Source organism: Porites lutea, chromosome 6 (genome assembly GCF_958299795.1).
Source record: "Porites lutea chromosome 6, jaPorLute2.1, whole genome shotgun sequence".
In the NCBI taxonomy this organism is placed as follows: Eukaryota; Metazoa; Cnidaria; class Anthozoa; order Scleractinia; family Poritidae; genus Porites; species Porites lutea.
This window is the reverse complement of record NC_133206.1, coordinates 35,141,667-35,152,113: the sequence shown is the minus strand read 5'-3', so window position 1 is coordinate 35,152,113 and position 10,447 is coordinate 35,141,667.

Below are 10,447 nucleotides of genomic sequence, written 5' to 3'. Positions count from 1 at the left end.
TGCTTTTATTCAATCACAGCACATGCAGTTATGGAGCTAAGTTCTGCAAAGCTATAGTTACAGCAGTTTTACATCATTTTTGTGTGCCAGTTACACTGCAAAGTCAAAACATCATTAATGTCAACAAACCAATTAAAATGATGGCAAACTTTGACATGAAGTTCCCAACCTCTGTGCCAAAAGCTTTACTTTGTTGACAGTTTGACTCAGAATTGAGAAGTTTTCAAGGCCTCTGCAACAAAACATCAACTTACTGATAATAAAAAATTAATGTTAGGTATTGTCATCAAATTGAGTCACTTCAAAATTTCAACAAAACTTATAGTACTTGACTGATTGTAGTGCTGTACATTCTAAAAATCCCTTAAATGAAAAAATGAAACAACAATTGAAGCCAGGCATTGAACTTTATGGTGTTTGCTGAAATTAAAAAAACAACAGCAACTCAAAACTTTAACTCAGTAGCTCAAAAATGTAAAAGTTAAGGAAGGTTAATCTCAACATTCCTTGAACAATTTTGCAGAGATGGTTGGTGCCATGATAAGAAACTATAGTACAGCCAAGCTGTAACTAAAATCACCCACTGCCTCAATAATAAAATGATGTTTTGTTTTAGTCAGCAAAATATGAAACTAAATCTCTTAAAGAGGTGAATGCAACATTCCACCCAACAATAACTTAATTTTTTGATCATTTTTGGCTGATCACCAAACCCTGGATTAAAAATAAATTGACCATCTAATGTAACTACATCCATATGCATTTTTGCTTTATGGTTGGGATATTATTTTGTTTAAAGCTCTCATTTTTACTTGGATGGTTGGCAGCACTTAAACTTAAATTGAGACATTTGGAGCAAGAAATCTAGAAATGTATAGTTCTTATTGTTCGAAATGTTACAACTTTGCACAATGGCAGTGGAAAGTGATGTAAAACTGACTGTAGTTAAGATCAGACATGCAATCTAGCTTACTGAGTCATGACTGACTGACAGCTGATGATATGTTCAAGTGACTAACTGACATTTTTAGAATGACTAGTGATCTCTCTTAGACAGTGACGAGTAGCAACTGACCAAATGATTTCAAGCTTATTGAATTGTCTTGGGACTGACCAACTGACTGAATGATTTATGGCTGATTGATTGACTGAATAACAGACTCCACTGTCTGGCAACTGACCAACTGACTAAATAATTTATGGCTGATTGATTTACTGACTAACTGACTCTACTGTCCAGGGACTGACTGAATGGTTAATGGCTAGTTGAATTGTTCGGGGACTGACCATCTGACTGAATGATTTATGGCTAATTTAAATTGTCTGGGAACTGACCAACTGACTGAATGATTTATAGCTAATTGAATTGTCTTGAGACTGACCATCTCTTTGAATCGTGTATGGCTAATTGAATTATCTGGGGACTGGCCAACTGATTCAATGATTTAAGGCTGATTAATTGACTGACTGACTGACTCTACTCTCAGGATACTGACCAACTGACTGAATCATTTATGGCTGATTGATTGACTGACTTACTGACTCTACTGTCCAAGGACTGAGCAACTGATGAGAGATTTCAGGCTAACTGAATTGTCTGTCCAGGGACTGACCAAATTACTGAATGTTTTATGGCTGATTGATTGACTGAATAACTGACTCTGCTGAATGATTTCAGGCTAATTGAATTCGCTGGGTACTGATCAACTGACTGAATGATTTATGGCTGATTGATTGACTGACAAACTGACTCTACTCTCTGGGATCTTAGTAACTGACTGAATGATTAATGGCTAGTTGATTGTTCGGGGACTGACCAACTGACTAAATGATTTCAGGCTAATTGATTTGTCCGGGGACTGACCATCTAAGTGAATGATTTATGGCAAATTGAATTGTGCGGGGACTGACCAACTGACTGAATAATTTATTTCTGATTGATTGCCTTACTAACTAACTCTACTGTCCAGGGACCGGCCAACTGACTGAACAATTTTATGGTGAATTGAATTGTTCAGGGACTGACCATCTGACTGAATTATTTATGGCTAGTTGATTGACTGAATAACTGACACTACTACTTGCTCAATACATTTAGCAAATGCTAATAATACTGCTAACTGTTTTTTATTAGCAAAAATGCAAAATAATAATAATAATAAATAATAATGATGATGATGATGAGGTATCAAAAGAAGCATTTCATTGTGAGAACAACAGTCTCCATTTCCACAATCAAAATAATGGGAGCAGCATGTTGCTTCAGAAGGTTACATGTATTTTGGAGAAAAGAATTCTTGAACCATCAGGGAGCGCATTTATATTTGACAAAAGAAAGACGCAAAAGATCTAAAAGTAATAAATTAATGATCTAATTTGTATAGAAACCCTGTGTAATTGAACAGAATTTAACATTTCTTTGTCATTTTAATTTTTTTAGCAGCTGTCAGATGTTTCAGCAAACAGTTCTTTGTCACACCACAAGTCAATCAAAGAGATGAGAAAAAGGAGAACAAGAGAAGTGGAAGACAAGCTTACAAAGTAAGTTATTCATTGAAATTGTTAGAATTAGGTCCTGTTTGCACTATGAGAAAATATAGAGTTTGGTGTTTACAAAAACATCGAACATTTTGTAGTTACCAATTTTTTTGTTTTTGTAACCTTGTTCACACTGGAGGAATATGGAAGATTTCACGTAACCAGGCTATCATTTTATTTGGGCCAGTCCTCTGCCAGTTAAATTGAGAATTACAATGAGTGGACTTCTTTACATAACAGTGTTGCTACAACCAGCTGTCGGCTTGAGACACTGCAGTGATATAAGTATTCATTAAAAATGCAATGCCAACTTTGAAAAGGGGGAAATCCCATGAATTGTTATTAGAAGTTTCCCCCTAAGCTGGTTATAGTCTACAATGCACATTGTACTCTATGCTAAAAGAAATGGTTCATAAAAGTGATAAATGAAATATTAATGTTAAAGAATCTATACTTCTTTTAACTTGGACTGTTTCTTATGTGATCATTCAATTTTGTCTTCAGGTCAGATGACAGACTCCAGATCAAGATGTCAACATGGAAAGGAATTTAGTGTTTATCTTTGTTACGGTAAGTGCTGTACATACTTTGCAATCCAGCTCTCGAGTGAACCAGATAAACAATAATAAATTATGTTGCTGGCTTGTTTGAAAGACTTAGTCTAATCCAGGATTGTATACGTGGATGATTTTGCTTTTGTTCAATCACAGCACATGCAGTTATGGAGCTAAGTTCTGCAAAGCTATAGTTACAGCAGTTTTACATCATTTTTGCGTGCCAGTTACATTGCAAAGTCAAAACATCATTATTGTCAACAAACCAATAAAAATAATGGTAAACTTTCAAAAGAAGTTCCCAACCTCTGTGCCAAAAGCTTTAATTTGTTGAGAGTTTGACTGAGAATTGAAAAGTTTTCAAGGCCACTGCAACAAAACATCAACTAACTGATAATAAAAAATTAATGTTAGGTATTGTCATTAAATTGAGTCACTTAAAAATTTCAACAAAACTTATAGTGCTTGACTGATTGTAGTGCTGTACATTCTAAAAAGCCCTTAAAAGAAAAGATGAAAACAACAATTGAAGCCAGGCATTGAACTTTACGGTGTGTGCTCAAATTAAGAAAACAACAGCAACTCAAAACTTGAACTCAGTAGCTGATCACCAAACTCTGGATTCAAAATAAATTTACTATCTAATATAACTACATCCATATTCATTGTGGCTTTATAGTTGGGATATTATTTTGTTCAAAGCACTCATTTTTACTTGGATGGTTGGCAGCACTCAAAAAAATAACTTGAGACATTTGGGGCAAGAAATCTACAAATAATGTTCTAAATCTTACAACTTTGCATAATAGCAGTGAAAAGTGATGTAAAACTGACTGTAGTTGAGATAAGGCAGTTTTTTACATTTCGTTGTCTTTTTAATTTCTTTAACAGCTGTCAGATGTTTCAGCAAACAGCTCTTTGTCACACCACAAGTCAATCAAAGAGAAGAGAAAAAAGAGAACAAGAGATGTGGAAGACATGCTTACAAAGTAAGTTATTCATTGAAATGTTTGAAATTAGGCCCTGTGTGCACTACAACAAAATATAGAGTTTGGTGTTTACAAAAAACATCGAACATTTTGTAGTTACCAATTTTTTTGTTTTTGTAACCTTGTTCACACTGGAGAAATATGGAAGATTTCACATAACCAAAAATGGCTGGTCATGTTTATGAAATAAGATGACCAGACAAAAGATACATTGATGTAGCTGTCAAAGAACAAAGGGTTTTGTTGACTGACAAAAAGTTGTATGCTTCCAAACTTTCTTGACGGCATTTCTGAAGTTTGGTGACACTTACAGTGTAAAAGAGAGAATTTTGGTAGGTGAAGAAAATAATTGTTGGTTCTAGAAATGGCTTCCTGATAACAATTTTTTTTGCAAAACAAACAAAATTTTGCATAGTGTGAAAAGGGCCTTAAGTGAAGCTACTCTACAAGCTTACTTGGAGCTCTCTACGAGACGTACACCCTCACAACCATAATTTCTATGCTCTCTCTACCTTATTGGGAATAATTATGTAAATTAAACAATGAAATAATTATATAACACCCCACCAACCCAAACAGACTTGACAGGGTGACTTGATAAACAAGCATAGCAAGTAATATCTCAAAATGGAACAGGATGCCTTAATAATAGGCTATCATTTTATTTGGGCCAATCCTCTACCAGCTAAATTGAGAATTACAATGAATGGACTTCTTTACATAACAGTGTTGCTACAACCAGCTGTCGGCATGAGATACTGCAGTGATATTATAGTATTCATTAAAAATGCAATGGCAACTTTGAAAGGGGGGAAATCCCATGAATTAATAGAAGTTTCCTCCTTTTAACTTGGACTTTTTCTTATGCGATCAATCAATTTTGTCTTCAGGTCAGATGACAGACTCCAGATCAAGATGTCAACATGGAAAGGAATTTAGTGTTTATCTTCAGTACTGTAAGTGCTGTACGTACTTTGTAATCCAGCTCTCGAGTGAACCAGATAAACAATAATAAATAATGTGCCTGGCTTGTGTGAAAGACTAAATCTAATCCAGGATTGTACCTGGATTATTTTGCTTTTATTCAATCACAGCACATGCAATTATGAAGCTAAGTTCTGCAAAGCTATATAGTTACAGCAGTTTTACGTCATTTTTGTGTGCCAGTTACATTGCAAAGTCAAAACATCATTAATGTCAACAAACCAATTAAAATGATGGCAAACTTTGAAGTGAAGTTCCCAACCTCGTGTCAAAAGTTTTAATTTGTGACTGTGAATTGAAAAGTTTTCAAGGCCTCTGCAACAAAACATCAACTTATTGATAATAAAAAATTAATGTTGGGTATTGTCATCAAATTGAGTCACTTCAAAATTTCAACAAAACTTATAGTACTTGACTGATTGTAGTGCAGCACATTCTAAAACGCCCTTAAAAGAAAAAATAAAAACAACAATTGAAGTCAGGCATTGAACTTTATGGTGTGTGCTGAAATTAAAAAACAACAGCAACTCAAAACTTTAACTCAGTAGCTCAAAAATGTAAAAGTTAAGGAAGGTTAATCTCAACATTCCTTGAACAATTTTGCAGAGATGGTTGGTGCCATGATAAGAAACTATAGTACAGCCAAGCTGTAACTAAAATCACTCACTACCTCAATAGTAAAATAATGGTTGGTTTTAGTCAGCAAAATATGAAACTAAATTTCTCAAAGAGGTGAATGCAACATTCCACCCAACAATAACTTTTTTTTTTATCATTTTTGGCTGATCACCAAACTCTGGATTCAAAATAATTTTATGATCTATTGTAACCACATCCGTATTCATTTTTGCTTTATGGTTGGGATATTATTTTGTTCAAAGCTCTCATTTTTACTTGGATGGTTGACAGCACTCAGAAAAATAACTTGAGACATTTGGAGCAAGAAATCTACTAATGTATATTTCTTATTGTTCGAAATGTTACAACTTTGCACAATGGCAGTGAAACGTGATGTAAAACTGACTGTAGTTAAGATCAGACATGCAATCTAGCTTACTGAGTCATGACTGACTGACAGCTGATGATATGTTCAAGTGACTAACTGACATTTTAGAATGACTAGTGATCTGTCTTAGACAGTGACGAGTAGCAACTGACCAAATGATTTCAAGCTCATTGAATTGTCCGGGGACTGACCATCTGAATGAATGATTTGTGGCTCATTGAATTGTCGAAGGGCTGTCCAACTGACTGAATAATTTCAGGCTAATTGAATTGTCTGGGGACTGACCAACTGACTGAATGATTTGTGGCTGATTGAATTGTCGGGGGACTGACCAACTGACTGAATGATTTGTGGCTGATTGAATTGTCTGGGGACTGACCAACTGACTGAATGATTTATGGCTAATCGAATTGTTCAGGGACTGACCAACTGACTGAATGATTTGAGGCTAATTTAATTGTCCGGGGACTAACCATCTGACTGAATGATTTGTGGCTTATTGAATTTTCTGGAGACTGACCATCTGACTGAATGATTCATGGCCAATTGAATTGTGCGGGGACGGACCAACTGACAGAATGATTTCAAGCTAATTGAGTTGTCCAGGGACTGACCATCTGACTGAACGATTCATGGCCAATTGAATTGTCCGGGGACGGACCAACTGACTGAATGATTTCAGGCTAATTGAATTATCCAGGGACTGACCATCTGACTGAATGATTTATGGCTAATTGAATTTTCTGGGGACTGACCAACTGCAGAGTTCGCACAGTCTTGAAAAGTCCTTGAATTTTAGGGGAAGTCCTTGAAAAGTCCTTGAATTCCATTTTTCCTTCAAAAGTCGTAAAATTTCTGTGCAGGTCCTTGAAAAGTCCTTGAATTTTTTTCAACTATGAATGTAGTGACCTGGAAAGAATTTTTTGATGCTTTTTGCTTGTCCAAGACAGAATATAAATCATAGGTCAGAGAATTTAAAAGTTATTTACTTAAATTGCTCTATGTTTTATGCAATAATTAACTATCAGTTTAAGACAAGTGAACTGAAAAATGTAGAGTGAAGCAAATGTGCATTTTTGTACTATCTGTGAAATTGTATTCCTAGTAGGTGGTCCTTGAATGATTTGTGGCTTGTTGACTGGCTGACTGACTGATTGACTTGGTTTACTGGGTAATGCATTGACTCACTGAAATACTATATGACTGACTGTGTTGTTTGAGGGCTTAGAAGCTGACTGAATGATGCAGCACTGACCTTAGAGCTGATAAGGCTTACTGGCCAATGCATAACCTCACCGTGAAAATAGCGCAGCAGTATGAATTGAACACAATCAAAACACGACTGCACGCCGCGGCTACACGCCATATGGACCAAATTTCATGACCATTCTTGAGTTTTTCTAGGGGCACCCAACGAGAATATAGTTCAAAACCACTTAAACATAGCATTGTTGAACGTATTTTGTTATTTTAGTATTTAAACGGTAGATATAGGCATATTTTTATCCGCTAAAAATTTTTCATCTGTTCAGATTTCCTAGCTGAAAGTCTAGTGATCCGAAAATTAAAGGGATCAAAACTTATCTTTTCCAAAATTTCAGCCAGAAAAAGGGCTTCCGAAAATTCTAGGTGACCTTTTCAGGGTAAAAATCCGTTAAAAATGGGCAATTATACCACTGTTTAGATGTTCGAAAATCCTGAGAGAGGCAGGCAAGCAAGAAATTTTACAACAAATGTTCCGAAAATTCTAGATTTCAAATCGTCTTCCGAACAAATATTTTCCGAAAATTGACATTAGGTGCCCCTGTTTTTTATCAGTCGCTGCATGATGAAAAACCTGGTCGTTATCGGGAGGTTATTTTGGCAACTGGGGACCCGCTTTAGTGGCCGTTGCCGTTGTAGAGAGGTTAAAACAAGAGTCAATGTATGGACTGTCCGTGGAACAAAAAAGTGGCCTTTGTAGAGAGGTGGCCGTTAGTGGAGTTTCGACTGTATTTCCCTATTGCTGTGTAAAATACTGACGAATCAATTGCTGCTTGATTGGCATATTGTCGTTTTGACTAAATAACTGACTGGCTTACTGACTTAGGCTTGGTTTTACTTTACTGAATGAATGACTTATTGTCTTGACTCTACTGTTTGGGTAGATTGCATGTTTCTGCAAGTTGATTTCTTTATTTACTGTGAACTTTGTGGTGAAGTTCTCAAATCTCTCGTGCTCAGTTGCAATTCAAAAAGCTGCAGGAAGAATGGGTACAAGCTTTCAGCGCAAAGACTTCTGAGATCGTTTTAGTGGACAAGCGTTAATTTCTATTTAACAGTGGTATCCAAGGCAACCAATAACTACCATGAATTGGGTTATTAACCCTTACATTTGGTTTTCTTCTTGTAAAACCCACACTCAACACTGCAGTAACACCAAGATCGATTTTCGCTTCTCTCGTAATTTTTCCTGAAGAACAGAAGACAAGAATTAAGCACTAAATTATACTGTTAATTTGTTACACATTGTGATATTCATAGATTTCTTCATGCAGGTAAAAATACTTAGACTCTCAAACTGAGAAATTATTCACGACACAAATGGTTTTGTTTGTTGGTTTACCGAGACAAAAAGCCGTCCAACTCCTACGGACTGGAGGTTGCTACATTCAGTTCTGAATCCATTATTTATCTAAAACATTTGGTGAACTGTCAAATCATCCTCGTTCACCTTACAATGTAGGAAAATTCCTCCAAAACAATAACCTAAAATTCCTAGAAAAAGTTTCTGCAAATTTAGATTTATTTTGTACAAAGGGCCTTGGGTTTTTCTACATTAATCTTTTTTCAAAAGATTTTGTGGATTCTAAAATACTTTCACGGTAATCGGAAAGCCACAGACAACAATTTCACTGTAGTGTTTTATAAGTTTGACGGTTTTTTCCATCAGTTTCACTCAGAATTTTTCATCGTTTGGAGAGATTTGAGAAATGCTCTTTTTCCTTGCTATTTGTCCTTGTGATTTCAATACGAACCTTTCGAGCTGGAAGGGTGGTTGGAATAAGAAAGACCATGTTACGATTAAGTAGCTTGGCATTATAAACAGAACTGTTAGAAATAGCAAGGAGAATTGACATGTCCATCACTGTTGGAGTGAAAAAGTTCACAGTATTAACCAAAATGTCGCCCTTTTTAAGGGAATCCAGATTCCAGAATCTGGGAAATTTTTGTTGGTGCAATCCGGAATACAGAACCAGTACTCCGGAATCCCTCAAACGATTGGATTCCAGAACACTAATGCCACTTAAAAAGGATCCGGTATCCAGAATTTGGAATCCGAATTCCACGGCATGGAATCCACACCTTCCAAGACTGTCTTGCATTCCCTTTCAGGGGGTGACAGACCAAGGACTTTGATATCGCTTTGTGTGTTAATTATGGACTGACTTTATTAAATGGTTCGTTTTATCGCAAGTAAGCCACATATTTGTGCGTTATGAGAGTTTTAAAGTAAAATTCGCTGCAAAATCGTAGTCTCGTTTGCAGTTGTCCTTGCGACGATCTGAGAGCAACTTCAAATAAGACTACACACATTTTAAAAGGTTTTGGCACGTGAAAATATTTCCTGGCCGTTTTTTTGTATGTGGCGTTCTTTGCGTCAAAATGAAAGCCATTTGATAAAGATGGTGTTGACTTTTATCACAAAGCTTTACCAGGAGTTTATTAAAAGCAGAACTTAGCTCTTAATTTAACCCAGCAAGTACTTAAAAAGTACGAGCGTTGTTACGAGTTTGAAAATGAATTCAAATGTTGGGTATCTGTGTAATTATAAGAATTTGCGTGGGGAAAAGGACTCTTAATGGTGTTAAAAGTACGAAAGATTTTAGAGAACAAAAGCCCAGCTGAATTTGAGTTTTGGTTTTGAGTCGATTCAAGGCTATTTGAGCGCGTGTTTTGGTGCACAATTTTCGTTTTCCTCTTTATACAGAGGGGACAAAGGAGTGAAACAAATACTCGCTGTTATTTCTTTAAATCAACTTGAAACCAAAATGGATAATTTACAGATGTACATAATTCGTTTTCGCTTTTAGCAGGTCCTCTGGACAAGTCCTTTTACCCACGCAAATTTTTATAATTTCGTGGCTTTGCGACATTTGCGTTTATTTCCAAGTTTGCATCGACACTTGGACTTTAATGTTGAAGTACTTGTGGTTTTGTAAAACGAACGCTCGGGTACAGTGAAAAGTTGCGCGCAGTAAAATTACGTGGAGTTTCTAGCGCTGAGATTGTTGCGTGCGATGTGTAAATGTGATTTTCCTTTTACAACATTGTGCGTAACAAACGAGGGCTAGAAAAACAGCGTATATTAAAGATCGGTTTATGCTAGCGACATA